This window comes from Empidonax traillii, unplaced genomic scaffold, assembly GCF_003031625.1.
Source record: "Empidonax traillii isolate 1590-97213 ecotype Southwest subspecies unplaced genomic scaffold, ASM303162v1 scaffold598:size422692, whole genome shotgun sequence".
Classification (NCBI taxonomy): domain Eukaryota; kingdom Metazoa; phylum Chordata; class Aves; order Passeriformes; family Tyrannidae; genus Empidonax; species Empidonax traillii.
In genome coordinates, this window is record NW_020955791.1 from 273,342 (window position 1) to 285,674 (window position 12,333).

At 41.8% G+C, this 12,333-nt stretch overlaps 1 protein-coding gene across 2 annotated transcripts in view; it reads left to right on the top strand.

Annotated features, from left to right (window-relative positions):
* KCNQ3 (potassium voltage-gated channel subfamily Q member 3) overlaps positions 1 to 12,333 on the top strand; it is a 191,801-nt gene that overhangs the window by 93,818 nt on the left and 85,650 nt on the right. The gene's annotated exons all lie outside the window — the stretch shown is intronic.

Genomic DNA, 12,333 nt, shown 5'->3' on the forward strand with positions numbered 1-12,333 from the left:
CTGTTAAAGAACCCATAGAGAGTTGGTTTTAAGAGCCAACTCACAAAACAATGAAAGAAATGGGGTGAGTCCCTGCTTGTTTCAGTTGTACAAGATCCACTGACTTCTGCAAGCCTGGAACAATGTACTTCAACTGAGGAGTTGCCTTAGCATTAAAGTTTAACAATAACAGTCTCTTGAAGCCTGTTCCACTGATCTGTATGGGAAGTTTGCCATTGCCTCTAGTCTTTGGCAGCTGGACTAGAGTTCAGGCACATTGGCCAAGATTCACAGTAGCACCATTGCTCTGGTCTCCCATGAATTTCAGTGAGATTCAGGCAGTAAAATACCATTATGAATCTGGGTCTTCATTCCAAAAAAACCTGAAAATTTGCAGAAGCTTGTTTAGCACACAGTGTCCTCAGAGACTGTGGGTCATCCTATTTGTTTGTTAAAGCCAATCATTCTTTCACACTGCTAATGCACAAATTAATGGGATTAATGGGATACCTTTCTGCTGATTTCAGCCAAAAGGGTATTTAGCTGCCATCAGCGACTCGTTGAAAGCTCAGAACTTGGCTTTTGGCATAAAAAATATAGGTCAAACCTCAGAAACAGAAGGGCAAAGCAAGGCAAAGTGACAGGTGAAGAGCCATACAGGAAGAAGACTTACTCATAAACCCCAACAACATTGGAGAAAACTTACTCATAAACCCCAACAACATTCTTCTAATTCTGGAATCTGTTTTTTATGGGGTTTTCTTTCTTTTTTTGAGCCTCTGTTAAGTCATTTAAGTGAACTGGTCAATGGGGTGAGTCTGAAGCCCAGGGCTCCTCAAAGTTAATTCCTATGCAGCATAATTAATTACCCCCATTCTCCTAAGACAATGACTTCCAAGGAGTGCAGTTTGCCTTACAGTGGGATAGAAGGGTCTCCATGGTTAAAATATTTCTCAGACATGCATTCCTATTAAATTTAATCATTTTTGCTGATGCACTACACATGCAGAGGATTCCTCTGTGCAGTTGTCCCCACTGTGTAGTAAAGCAAGACCTGTGCACAGCAGGGTGATATCTTAAGGGATGCACCCAAGAAGGAAGCAGGCTTCTGGGGTAAACTTTTAGCCAAGGATTCTGGGGCCTGGCCATAAAGTAGGGCTTTTCTCCAGGTTGTTACAGCCAGTTCAACAGGGAGAGGTGCGAACAGGGTAGAGACCTCATGTTCATCACTGCATCAGCTATTTCTGGCTTTCTGTCCCTGAGTCAGTGTAGAAATGTGACATATATGCTAGAGAATGGCCACTGAAAATAGTTTTCTCTTCCCAGTTCAGCTATCCCAGCTTAGGTCTTCCAGAGGAAAGGAAGAGTGAAGAGCTTTTGCCTTTACAGAACACCATGTGAGGAAGTGATGCATTAGCTTACTGCTGTATGGGGCATCCCAGGGGGAAGCAAATGAATGATACCCTGGATCATGCATAAAGACACTGGGTAAAGGCCCACACGGACAGCTGAAATGAGCCCATTTTGCCTAACGATCCCACTACTGTCCCTGGATATGCATTCAGTGAAGTCAGTGCAGCCCAGAGGGTAATTCAGCTTACCCTGGAGTGGGCAGCTGGTGCCTGCATGACCAACTCCCTCCTCAGGCCCCATTGGCTGTATTTACTGAATGTCTTTGCTGCAAAAAGAGCTTAAGATAAGCAGCATTCAGACAGGCACCTATGTGGATCGATACATTTCCTTATTCTTGAACTGATTTCCACAAAAGACAACACTGGATTTTTCCCAGGGTAAATAGTTGAGTTCAAACCACTGGCAAAATTCAGGTATGGTGAAAACAAATCCATGCCAAGAAGTTAGCTTTCTTTGCAGAACAGGTATTTTTCCTGCAGTATCCCACCTGTAATATAAAAAAAGAACAAAAGTTCCCTCAATCAACACATTTTTGTGCTGGGTTCCCATTTGATTTTAGTACAAACACTTTACTTGTGTGTGTAAGTCCTCTTTTGGAAATGTTAAGTCAAGGAATAAGGGCTTTCTACTAGACTAGGTGAGTCGGTAACACCAATGAAAAGATGCACTCAAAAGACTTAGCAGCCCACATCAAACAACAGAAGGAAAGAAAAGATGATGTTGGAGAGTCAGTCTGACAAAACAGGAAACTTAGAGGTAGTGTTTCAGGAAAGATGAGGCAGGGAATGGATAATTAAGAGAGCATTAGATGAACCTGAAGGGAAAGAGATGTTCAAGTTTTGATTTTGAAGACGTGGCAAGGCACCTCTCTCAAGTTAGTGGTACAATAAATAATGCATGATCTAGAGATTCTTGGTTTGAGTAAAACTTCCCAAACATTTGTGTATAATAGCCTGAAAAACATACAAAAAATGGTTTATTATGAATGCAGGTCTGTACTGAGTGAGATTAAAGAGCTGACTGGCCTGCCTGGACTATTATTATTTTCACTGATATCCTGGAGGATGAAATAGGAAGCTGCTTAGGCAGTTTGCAGGAACCACCCAGTGGGGACTGACAGAATGCAATGGTGGGTGGGAGTCTGATTCAGATGAAGTTATCTGGGAACTTTTTAAGAAAATGATCAAATTACAAGGCAGCAAAAGTTGCACACATAGCCCTTAGGCAGAGAGTCTCAACTATGCAAGTGAAAGTGGGAGAAAACAAATCTACAGAAGTTCTGAAAATTGCAGTGGGTGAGAATCTGACCTTGACTAAGTAACCAAACTCGTGCTCCTGCAGCAGGGACAGACACAGGAGGAAACTAACCATCCCATGGTCTTCGTAGTAACAATCCCATTCACTTTTAGCAACCTCACAGCCTGTCCCAACAGAAACCAGGGCTGGGTTGGACATGTTGAATACCTCCTGTTTCATTCAGAAAAAATATCCTTGAAGGAGTATAGCTAGAAGATAATGCAAGCAAATACAGAGTAGCACCTGAACTGGATCAGCTGTTTAGATAAACATAACCTTGTTCCCAAAAGTCCTTCCGTCATCTTTTGTATCCATGTTCTCTGTGTCATTGAAAGTAACTGTGGGTTCTCAATGCTGCATAAAAAAAAAAAGTCAAATAACAGTGGTACTTACCTAAACTTCAGTGTCTAAATTAATACTTAGCGAACTGATATATCTTTTAAGCACGCATGTACCAAATGAGAATCTACCTTGTAACAACTGTGCTGAGTTAGGCATCAAATTATAAAGCATTTATTCAACATGTAAGAGAATAAAGTGTCATATTTTTATTAAATCTGCCTGAAATACCCAGGTTTAGATTTGCAGATTTGAAAACGTAGAATGTAAAAAAAAATTAAGTTTTCTTGTTATGGTTTTGGTTTTTTTTTTTAATTCTATTTACTTGGTTGCCTTACAAATCTGTTATACTTACAGTGCTTACAAATGCATGTTTGTGAACAAGGGAGGCACGCTCTCCAGAAAAGCAATGATTATCTGTTCCACCACCCTCCCTTCCTTCTCCCCCAAATTTATGTGCTGACCTATGGTATGGAACATCCCTTTGGTCAGTCGGGGCCAGCTGTCCAGTCTGTGCCCCCCTCCAACTCCTGGTGCACCCTCAGCCTCCTCGCTGGTGGGTGGGGTGAGGAGCAGAAAAGCCCTTGACTCTGTGTAAGCCCTGCTCAGCAGTAACAAAAACATCTCTATGTCATCAGCATTGTTTTCATCACAAATCCAAACCACAGCCCCAAACTAGCTACTGTAGAGCACGTCATCTCTATCACAGTCAAAAAAATTTGTAGCTGTTACTTTATATCTGATTTTCCCTAGTATATGCCATCTTCAATTCAGATACATTTTTAACTAGTGAAACTCCAGGGCAGCCAGATGTCAGTCTGAACATTTAACATTTCTAGACAGAATTAAGGCTAAGTAACTACAAAAGGAAAGAGCTGAAACACAGGAAAGGGCTAAAAATGGAGATATGGATGCTGTGGAAAACAGAGCACTTTGGTCTTAAATTTGATTGTTCTTTAGAGGAAACTGCAGCTCTTGTTTGCTGGGCATTTTCTGTTGCTCACATCTTGCTAATGGTTGAATTTTAAGAGATGTAGTGATTACTGAATCTGGAATTAATTATGAAAAATAATTTTGGCAGATGAAGTATGCAGGCCAACAGCATGAAGGAAGGACAAAACAAAGGACTTGACAGGAAGCAAGACCTGGCATTTCAGGATCAGCCCTCATTAGCTTGGTAGGGTTTCATAAAGGGACTGCATGCAGTGGAGCCAATCCTAAAGAGATATATGCTCTCCGAATTTAAAGATAGGATAAGGACTTCTGAGGAATAATTTGTGCATTCTCTGAAGGTCCTTTATAATTTATCTAAAACTAACACAAGTTTGAGTATTGGCCAATTTAACAACCTAAGGAACACAGAAAGTTTCTGTTCTAGCTCAAGTACAGCATGCAATTTCATTATCTTGCAATCTCTTTTCACAGCAGCAGTTTAGAATCCGTGTATGTGAATCTGCCTTTGATTCACTTCCTAATGAGGAGAGACAGAAATCAAATAAGTACCTGAATCTGAAAAAACATTAATAATTTCCCCAGATCACCTCTATCCTCAATTTTAGCTGTGCTGAACAGACAATCTCTGACTGGCAAGGATGATGCACCCATAATCTTGAGCTAAGGCCAGTGATAGAGCTTTTCAGTAATAGAATTCATTTCCAGCAGGTGTTTGGGTTACATTTCAGGGCTCTGTTCAGCTCTCCTTTGAAAAGCACGGCATTGGTAACGTTCTCAAGGGTCAGGAACTGAGCTTGCACAGATTTTCATGAGCTCCTGCCATGTGTCTCAAGCCTAAATCACCCCAATTGAAGCACTGCAGAGCAATCTGTGAGTCCATCTATGTTTTCTTTGTGCTCATCACCAGAGCGTGAAGGGTGCTCTTGGAACTAAAACCAAACCAAATGGATTGGTACAGGGTTATAAGAGAGACTAAAGTAACAATATCCTTATTTCCCACAATGTAGGTAGGTTCTTAAAGCTGCCTGGGTTGAGTCTGGGCCTGGATCTGTTCAGTTCCTAAGTCACTGGAATGAGCCTTTCCTTCTCCAGACTGATGGTGCCCTGCATCCCCCACCTATGCCCAGCATATCTGACACTGCTGCGAATGCCACTCAGGCATTTTGGATCTCGGGACAGACCAAGTGGAATCCCAAGTCATCCCAAGTGGGATCCTCAGGGAAATCAAGTCCTTAAGGAGGAACTGAGGACATTAAACAGCCTGAGTTCAGAGGTTTTCTCCATGGTAGGGAGGTGGAGTCAGGAGCAGTGAGTGTCTGGCCCAGACTTTCTCAACAATATCACAGTGGAAGAGAAACATTTTACCTCGAAGGGAGACTTTTCTTCTACTGGGTAGAAAAGCTGTCTCCCCCATTCATGCAGAAAGAAGGATTATTGAAAGGATTGCTATAGGACTGAGTCTTGCTCTCCTGCCTATGAGCATGACAGGCAGTGTAGACATGACTATATCCATGTTCTTCTCTCAGCCTCAGCTTCCACTTCTGGCTTTCCTGTTCACAGCAGACAACACCAGAGTTTCTTGCAGGCAGTACATTTCTTGAGCACCACGTACGGGCAATTATGCACTAGAACATGAAATTATTACATTTCCTGACTTAACGTCAGTTATTTGCACAATTTTCATTCCAACGAAATAGCACAGGGTCTTTAACAAAGCAAGATAGGTCAGTCGCCTCAATTTGTCAGAAAATGATTTGGAACTGTCAGGTCTTGTCTGTGATCTGAAAGAGTAAAAGAAACAGATCATCTGTTTTAAAATGGGCATAGTTGGTTATTCGGCCAGGAGCTGAAGAAAATTTACTCCTGTTCCAGTCCTGCAGGACTGTCAGTGTATTTAGTTGGTAAATTTGGAGTCACCCCATGAAGCTTATGCAGCTACATTAGTGACTAGATGGGAGAGAATATGCATCTCTCCAGCCAGGCATCTAAGGAAAAGGGTTAGCACCTGCAAGATTTGTTGACTGACTTTTGTCAATCAGTATCTTCCCTGCTGTGTAAAAAAATGAATCTTCCTAGCAATATCTTGTCTTATTTCAATTAGTTTTTGTTACAACAAGCAGCCTGGTTGCAGAAAAAATAAAACCAAAACCACACAACAAACAAAACCATAACAAAAAAACTGTGAAAAATCTTTGCTTCAGTATTTACAGGGCAGAGCAGGTATAAGACACTCACAAACCCATTGTCCAGTGTAGACCTCATGAAGTGACAGCATTTTATACAGCAGTGGGAGATTAAACCTCAGAAGTCAACATAGCCCTTCAAAGCATGCTGAAATTGCAGTGGGAAATCTTGTTTCTCTTCCTTCAGTAGTTAATAAACAAGGGTGAAATTCATTTGGGTGGTGAGGTTATCTGCAACATGAACACCCAGATCTGAGCAACTGTCCCTACCTACCCGTTACATCCAGGGAAAGAGCTGGACAGGAGAGTTTTGGATGCAATTTGCCTTATCATAAGCCTACTTTTCGACCCCGTTGACTCTGTTGTCTTGGGTTTTGATTCAGTGCTGGGCAATAGCTCGTACGTACCAAAGTTGGTACACCTCAGTTGTGCCACCTGTGTCTGTATTTCCCAGCAGCAAGGTAATGGGAATTTTGAACATTTTATGCACAGAGGTGGCATCTGCATCAACCTGTCCTGAGAAATAAACCTGACACTGTCAGCCTGTTCTACAACAGCCTGTAGCTCCCACAGATGTGGGGAGGAGCTTTTGCGTTGTGTCAGCTCCATCGTACAGTGACCCCCCTAAACTGCTGTAAGAGCAGAGACATTTTAGATGTAATTAGAAAGTCCTGCAATGGGCTAAGGAGGGTTTATTTCCCTTCACACCAAAAGTTTATTGGCTTCAGGGTGAGCTGTGGGTGTAATTCTGAAAAGGTCAGCAGCATAGCAGGGAGCGTGAATCACTTTTATAGCCAAATAAAGGCTGACAGTGACCATGGAATGGTTCTTCCCAGCTCCATGAAGGAGCGTGTTGGCCATAGATGTATTGCTTTGGTGGAGATGGATTCTGAATCCATCCTTGCAGTAGTGGAGGGTTGCTGTGACTTTGCAGTGCAAGCAAGGAAGGTAGAATGTGCAGGGAGGAGAAAGTGGACTGTAGAGAGGACCATAACACTGCAGAGGCAGGTAGAAATCCCTCTTGGACTAACCTGGAGGGACCACAGATGTACAAAGGCCAGTGCAAACTGAAAAAGTCATGAGAGAATAAATAACAAGTGTGGTTCAGCTGTCCTTCTTCCTGACACACGAGACCAGTACATCACTGGTGTGACTGACGTCTGGGCTTAATCTGTGGCTAAAAGTGAATGGCAGGAGTTCAAAAACATTGTACCAACAGGACCCCATAATTTTTTTTTTTAATTACTATTCAGTTAATCTTTATAAGTAGTTAGAAAAGGTTAAAAAAAAAATAAAGACGCATTAAAAGCATATTGCTAATAGGAGTAGCATGTCCTTTTTATGTGGTGCAATTCCATCACATTAGTAAATCTGTGGACCTCTTAGATTCTCAACTGTCATAACCACTGACCAACCATTTATTGATAGTCATTAAGCATTTATTATCTCTGCCTGAATTGTTTCTAAATGTTCCAGTAATATAAAGTGTCCTTTCAAAATGGAATAATGCAGCTGTGCTTTACCTGCAGTTCTCTTTGCCCAGCATTTAATATGTTTAAAATCCCCTCTGAGTAAAAATTTCTGTAGAAAGTCATTAGAAGGAGGGTGTTCTTTACCACAGTAATCCCCCGTGCATGTATCTCTGTTAATTGAGCTACTTTTCTAGACAATGCAGTAATTATAGCTCATTGAAGAACATCGAAGAGCTTTGCTGTTATTTTACCCTGACATTTTCTCCATCAGTGTGGGGTCTTATCAGCATAATGGGGGCTTCTCCCTTGAATCACAGGGCACAGGTAGGAAATGTGTTGTTTTGTCAACGCTGGGAAACCGTGCCATAGGCACGGGCATTTTTTACACAGGATTATTTTGCACAATCCCTTCCCTCCATTCAGGCCCAATCCAGGCAGAACACACTGAGTCCAGTGGTTGTGAGGCACCTGCCTTGCCCAGCACCACTGTGTGTCAAAATAGTCTAACAGATGAAAAAAAAAGTTCCTACTATTTTTATCTTCTGATTTTTTAAGATCTCTGACATGTAACTATACCTACAGGCTGGGACCTATTGTGTTGTGAGGCTGACTGTAAGGTTTGGGTTTGCTTTTCATGTAAGAAAAATCCAACCAGGATGGTTTTGTTCCTGCTGAAGGCAGGGGTTGGACCCCTATCCTTTTGGCTGGTGAATGGGCAGGGAATCAGATTTAGCAAGTGCAGCTTGTGTGGCTTCCTGAGCTTGGAGGTGTTCTGCTTTATAGCTCGAAGTTATCACAGATGAACATCAGTGAAACATAAAAATCAGCTTAGTCAGAGTACAGGAACAGGATATGGGAACAAGACTTTGTGTTGAGCTTTCTGAAATGTTAAACAATTCAGTGGGCTTCTGCAGTTTTCCAGACCTAATAACTTACCTGATCACTAAAGATGCTTCTCTTAAGTTCTGTCATTCTGGATATACTTCTGGAGAAAAGCCCTCTGTTTACTTACTAATCAACAGTCAACTCTTAACTTACCAATATTTAATACTTGTTAAAACAGTTATTTGAGTTATGTCCATGCTTGAAGGGAGGTTTATCAGGTATATACTGAATGAGAGTTTTGAGGGAAAGAACATATAAATTCAAGTAGTAACAAAATAATTTTTAAGGTGAATTAGGTAGGGATCACAAAAGTCATTGCTATTTACCAGTATCCCTTCAAAACACATCTCCAGTAACTGATGCATCTCCTGTTCCCACAAAGAAAAAAATCCAAAGAGGGGCTCCAAACTTCAATTGGGAACAAAAGCCTGGTTACTGACAGTGATGGCTAAAGGTTATTGTTTTTTAATGGACTATGTGGTACATTCTGAGCTGCATCCAAAATGCTAAGATTTAGCAGTAGACATGATTGGCAGTGTTGGTGAACCATAAATCCATATGCACATAAAGAGGGATTTTTGGATCTGAATGTCAGCTTGAACCATTGTGAATGTCTGGAAAAGCTCTCTGATGACCCTCTCAGCAAATAAATGAAGGGCTGAGCTCCCATTAGAGCTGATCTTTCCAATATCAGGTTTATGTTTAGTGTGAGGAGGCTGTGCTTCTATTGCTCCCTACATACCCTGCCAGGGTCCATCCTGTTCCTTTCACTGATGTTTGCTTTGGTAGCAGTAACTGCAGACTCCTTGTGCTTGGAGAAATGCTGTTCCTCAAGGAGAACACAGCTGGGCCCTGGATCCTACAGAGCCCCAGGGAATTGTTTTGTGATCAAGTGGGTAAGCTATTTGCTTGCAAAGGAGGCTGGAGAAGCTTGCAGAGCTATCATCCTGGGAGATGGGCCACATCTCATACAGCTGCTGCTGATCTGTAAACTGGGACCTTTCAGCCCCACAGTAATTATGTATTGCTGTAAATTTCTTTGGAGTGGCTCTCAATATGTTGTCATCAAGGCTGTCATCTTAAGGGACAAGCTCAGACACAAGAGGAAGAAGCTAAAGTGAATCAGACAATGGTGGTGGCTGAGTTCATTTCATTGAGGTTGTACAGTCATCCTGACCTCTATAAAAGTTCTCCATTTCTGTCTTCTGAGGAAAAAGCTGTAGCCTTCCCCTTTTGAACTTTTTAAGTGGAGGAAAAGTAGGAAAGACTGTTTTGTCCTTTAGCCAGAAACAAGACAAGCCCATCAATGCTTTAGCAATAAAACCACACTTAGCATTTGTTGTTCTTACCTGCCAGGCCATAAATCAAATTTCAGCTTGTCACTCATTTCATCACAGAGCTGACAACTTTTACCCACTCCAGTATTACACACCTGAAGGGTAGCATAGAGATCTGAAATATAGTGCTGAAATTTTTAAGGTGGAAGTAGGTGTGATTTAATTTATAGCTCTGCCTACTGCCCTTTTAAGCTGCATCTTGGACAGAATGCTGTTCAGATGCCCTTCTGGATTCTACTCTTCACCTCTAAACAATAATTTGCTTAAGAGTGAGATCTGTCAGGAAAGTTGTAATGGTGCATAGGAATGTTAAGCAGACTTTAAAAAATGTATTTTCTAATGAGACGCTAAGAAAAGGAACAGAAGTAATACTCTGAATCTCTGATGGTCTTGTAACTGTAACATTTTAGCTCAGAAATGAGATAAAAATGAAATCGTTTTGCTTCATTATACTTGGTAATTTGGCTTTGCAATTAGGAAAATCTGGAGCAGCGTGTGTTGTATCTCCCTGGTATGAAAGATTATAAAAGCTCCATGAACATGTGTAAAAGTAGCACTGTAGTGAGTGAGTTTCTGCTGATGAGCATCTCCCTGTGTTCAATCTGACAACTGAAAATATAAGGAGCTCTGAAGCTGCCATTATGTTCCATCTTCTCAGTGATCCGTGGATTAGGAACTGGCACAGCCACACTTAAGAGCTCTAAAGAAGCTGTAATAGCCTATCTTGTCAGCAGCCAGGCACTGTGGATTAAAGTGGGAGAGCACTGAACCTTTCCCATACACTCCCTTTCCGTCCTGTGCTCTTTGCCTCTTTTTAAACTGCGAGGCTTGTCCACTTTCAGAAATATAATGATCAGCAACTGTTGGTGAAAACTGGAGGCCTTTTTGTCATAACAACTTCTGTGGGCCACCTAGGGAGAAAACTCTTGCCAAGTGTGGTGATGGCGTGTCCATTGCAAATGAGTTTGGCTGTGATCCCTAAATCACTCCATGGCCAACTCCCCCTTCCTGGGTCAGATCCCTGGGCTGTGCACTCATGGGGTTGCCAATGACAGTCCCTGTTTGCCAGGTCCATTAGTCAGCCTGCCCAAGCACAGCCACGCTCCTTGCAGGGTCTGCTGGAGGCACCTGCATATGTGATGAGGTTCAAGATGATCCCCAGTGCTTGACCCAAGCTGGGTTTGTACAGGGGCAGTTCAAGTGTTTCTGTGCGGAGCTGCTGCAGTGAAAGCCCTGGCAAGTGCAGAGCAGTGGTGGTTCTCCTGCACTGCATTCCCAGTGTTTTCCCTTGGAAAGCCTCACAGCACTGCAAGGGAACAGGCTCTATATTAATACAGTGGGACATGTCCCCCTTCACTGTTCTTTGGGACTGAAGGGCACTGAAGTGACCGGAGGTTTACAAGGACTAATCCAAATCTTGCAGGGATGCAGCTGAAAGCTGATGAGTCCTATGGGACCCAGTCTTACTCTATAAAGACCCTGATGGATGTCTTTGCAACTTGCATCTGTAGCTCCTTTTGGTAAGTCAATTATCTGAACCCACCATTATCCTGGATAACTGAGAATTGATCTTTAGGTTAATAACATCTATGTCTTGATATTTTTAAGACATTTTTAGACTTAACATAAGAAATTGGGTGAAATAGTAATTGCTCATTTAAAGTTTTTAATGGGGTCCACTTTACATTTTAGTAACAAAATAACATTTACCTTTGACCACTATTGACCTGGAGCAGATCCAGCCCAATGACCTACATGGGAAAACATCTATATCTGCTGCTAAGCATCTGAGCCAAGCATTCCCTAGTGCAATGGGTTTACAGTCCTTAATCCTGGAAATGAAATAAATTCAGAAAAGCAGAGTCTTATGACCAGGCTGGTACTTGCTGAAATTTGTGAGGTTTCTATGAGAAAGAACAAGGACTACAGTCAGGGGTTTCAGGAAGAATAGCATATGTGTTTTGGGTAAATTCAGAATGCTACAGAACACTGTATGATCCAGATCTCAGGGTTTTCAGGCACACAAGGTCAGGACTATGCACTGTTGTATCAAAGTTTATTATTTGTCATTTGTATCTTAGTGAAAGCTTGAACTTGTCCTAATAATTTTTTTTCTAGTCACATCTACTTGCTCCTTCTGCTGTTATGGAGCAGGTAACTGAGCCATGATATCTTTCCTCTCCTCCCTTTCTCTCCCTTCCCCTTCTCTCTCCTTTCCTCCCCTTTTTTATCTTCTCTGTTTCTCAAGTTCAGTGGGAAAACAAGCTCATTCTAGATTCACAGCAGTTACACTTGTAATCTCTTCTCTTTTTTTTACAAGGCACTGTTAAATTAATTCTATCTCCATTAATCTTCCATCACTTAGACTCTGTATTCCTTGGAGAAGACAAGAGAAAAATTTTAAATCAGAGTCACTTCATCATTACTATATTTTTCCTCATATGCACAGGCGTGAACTTCAAGACCTGAAAGGTT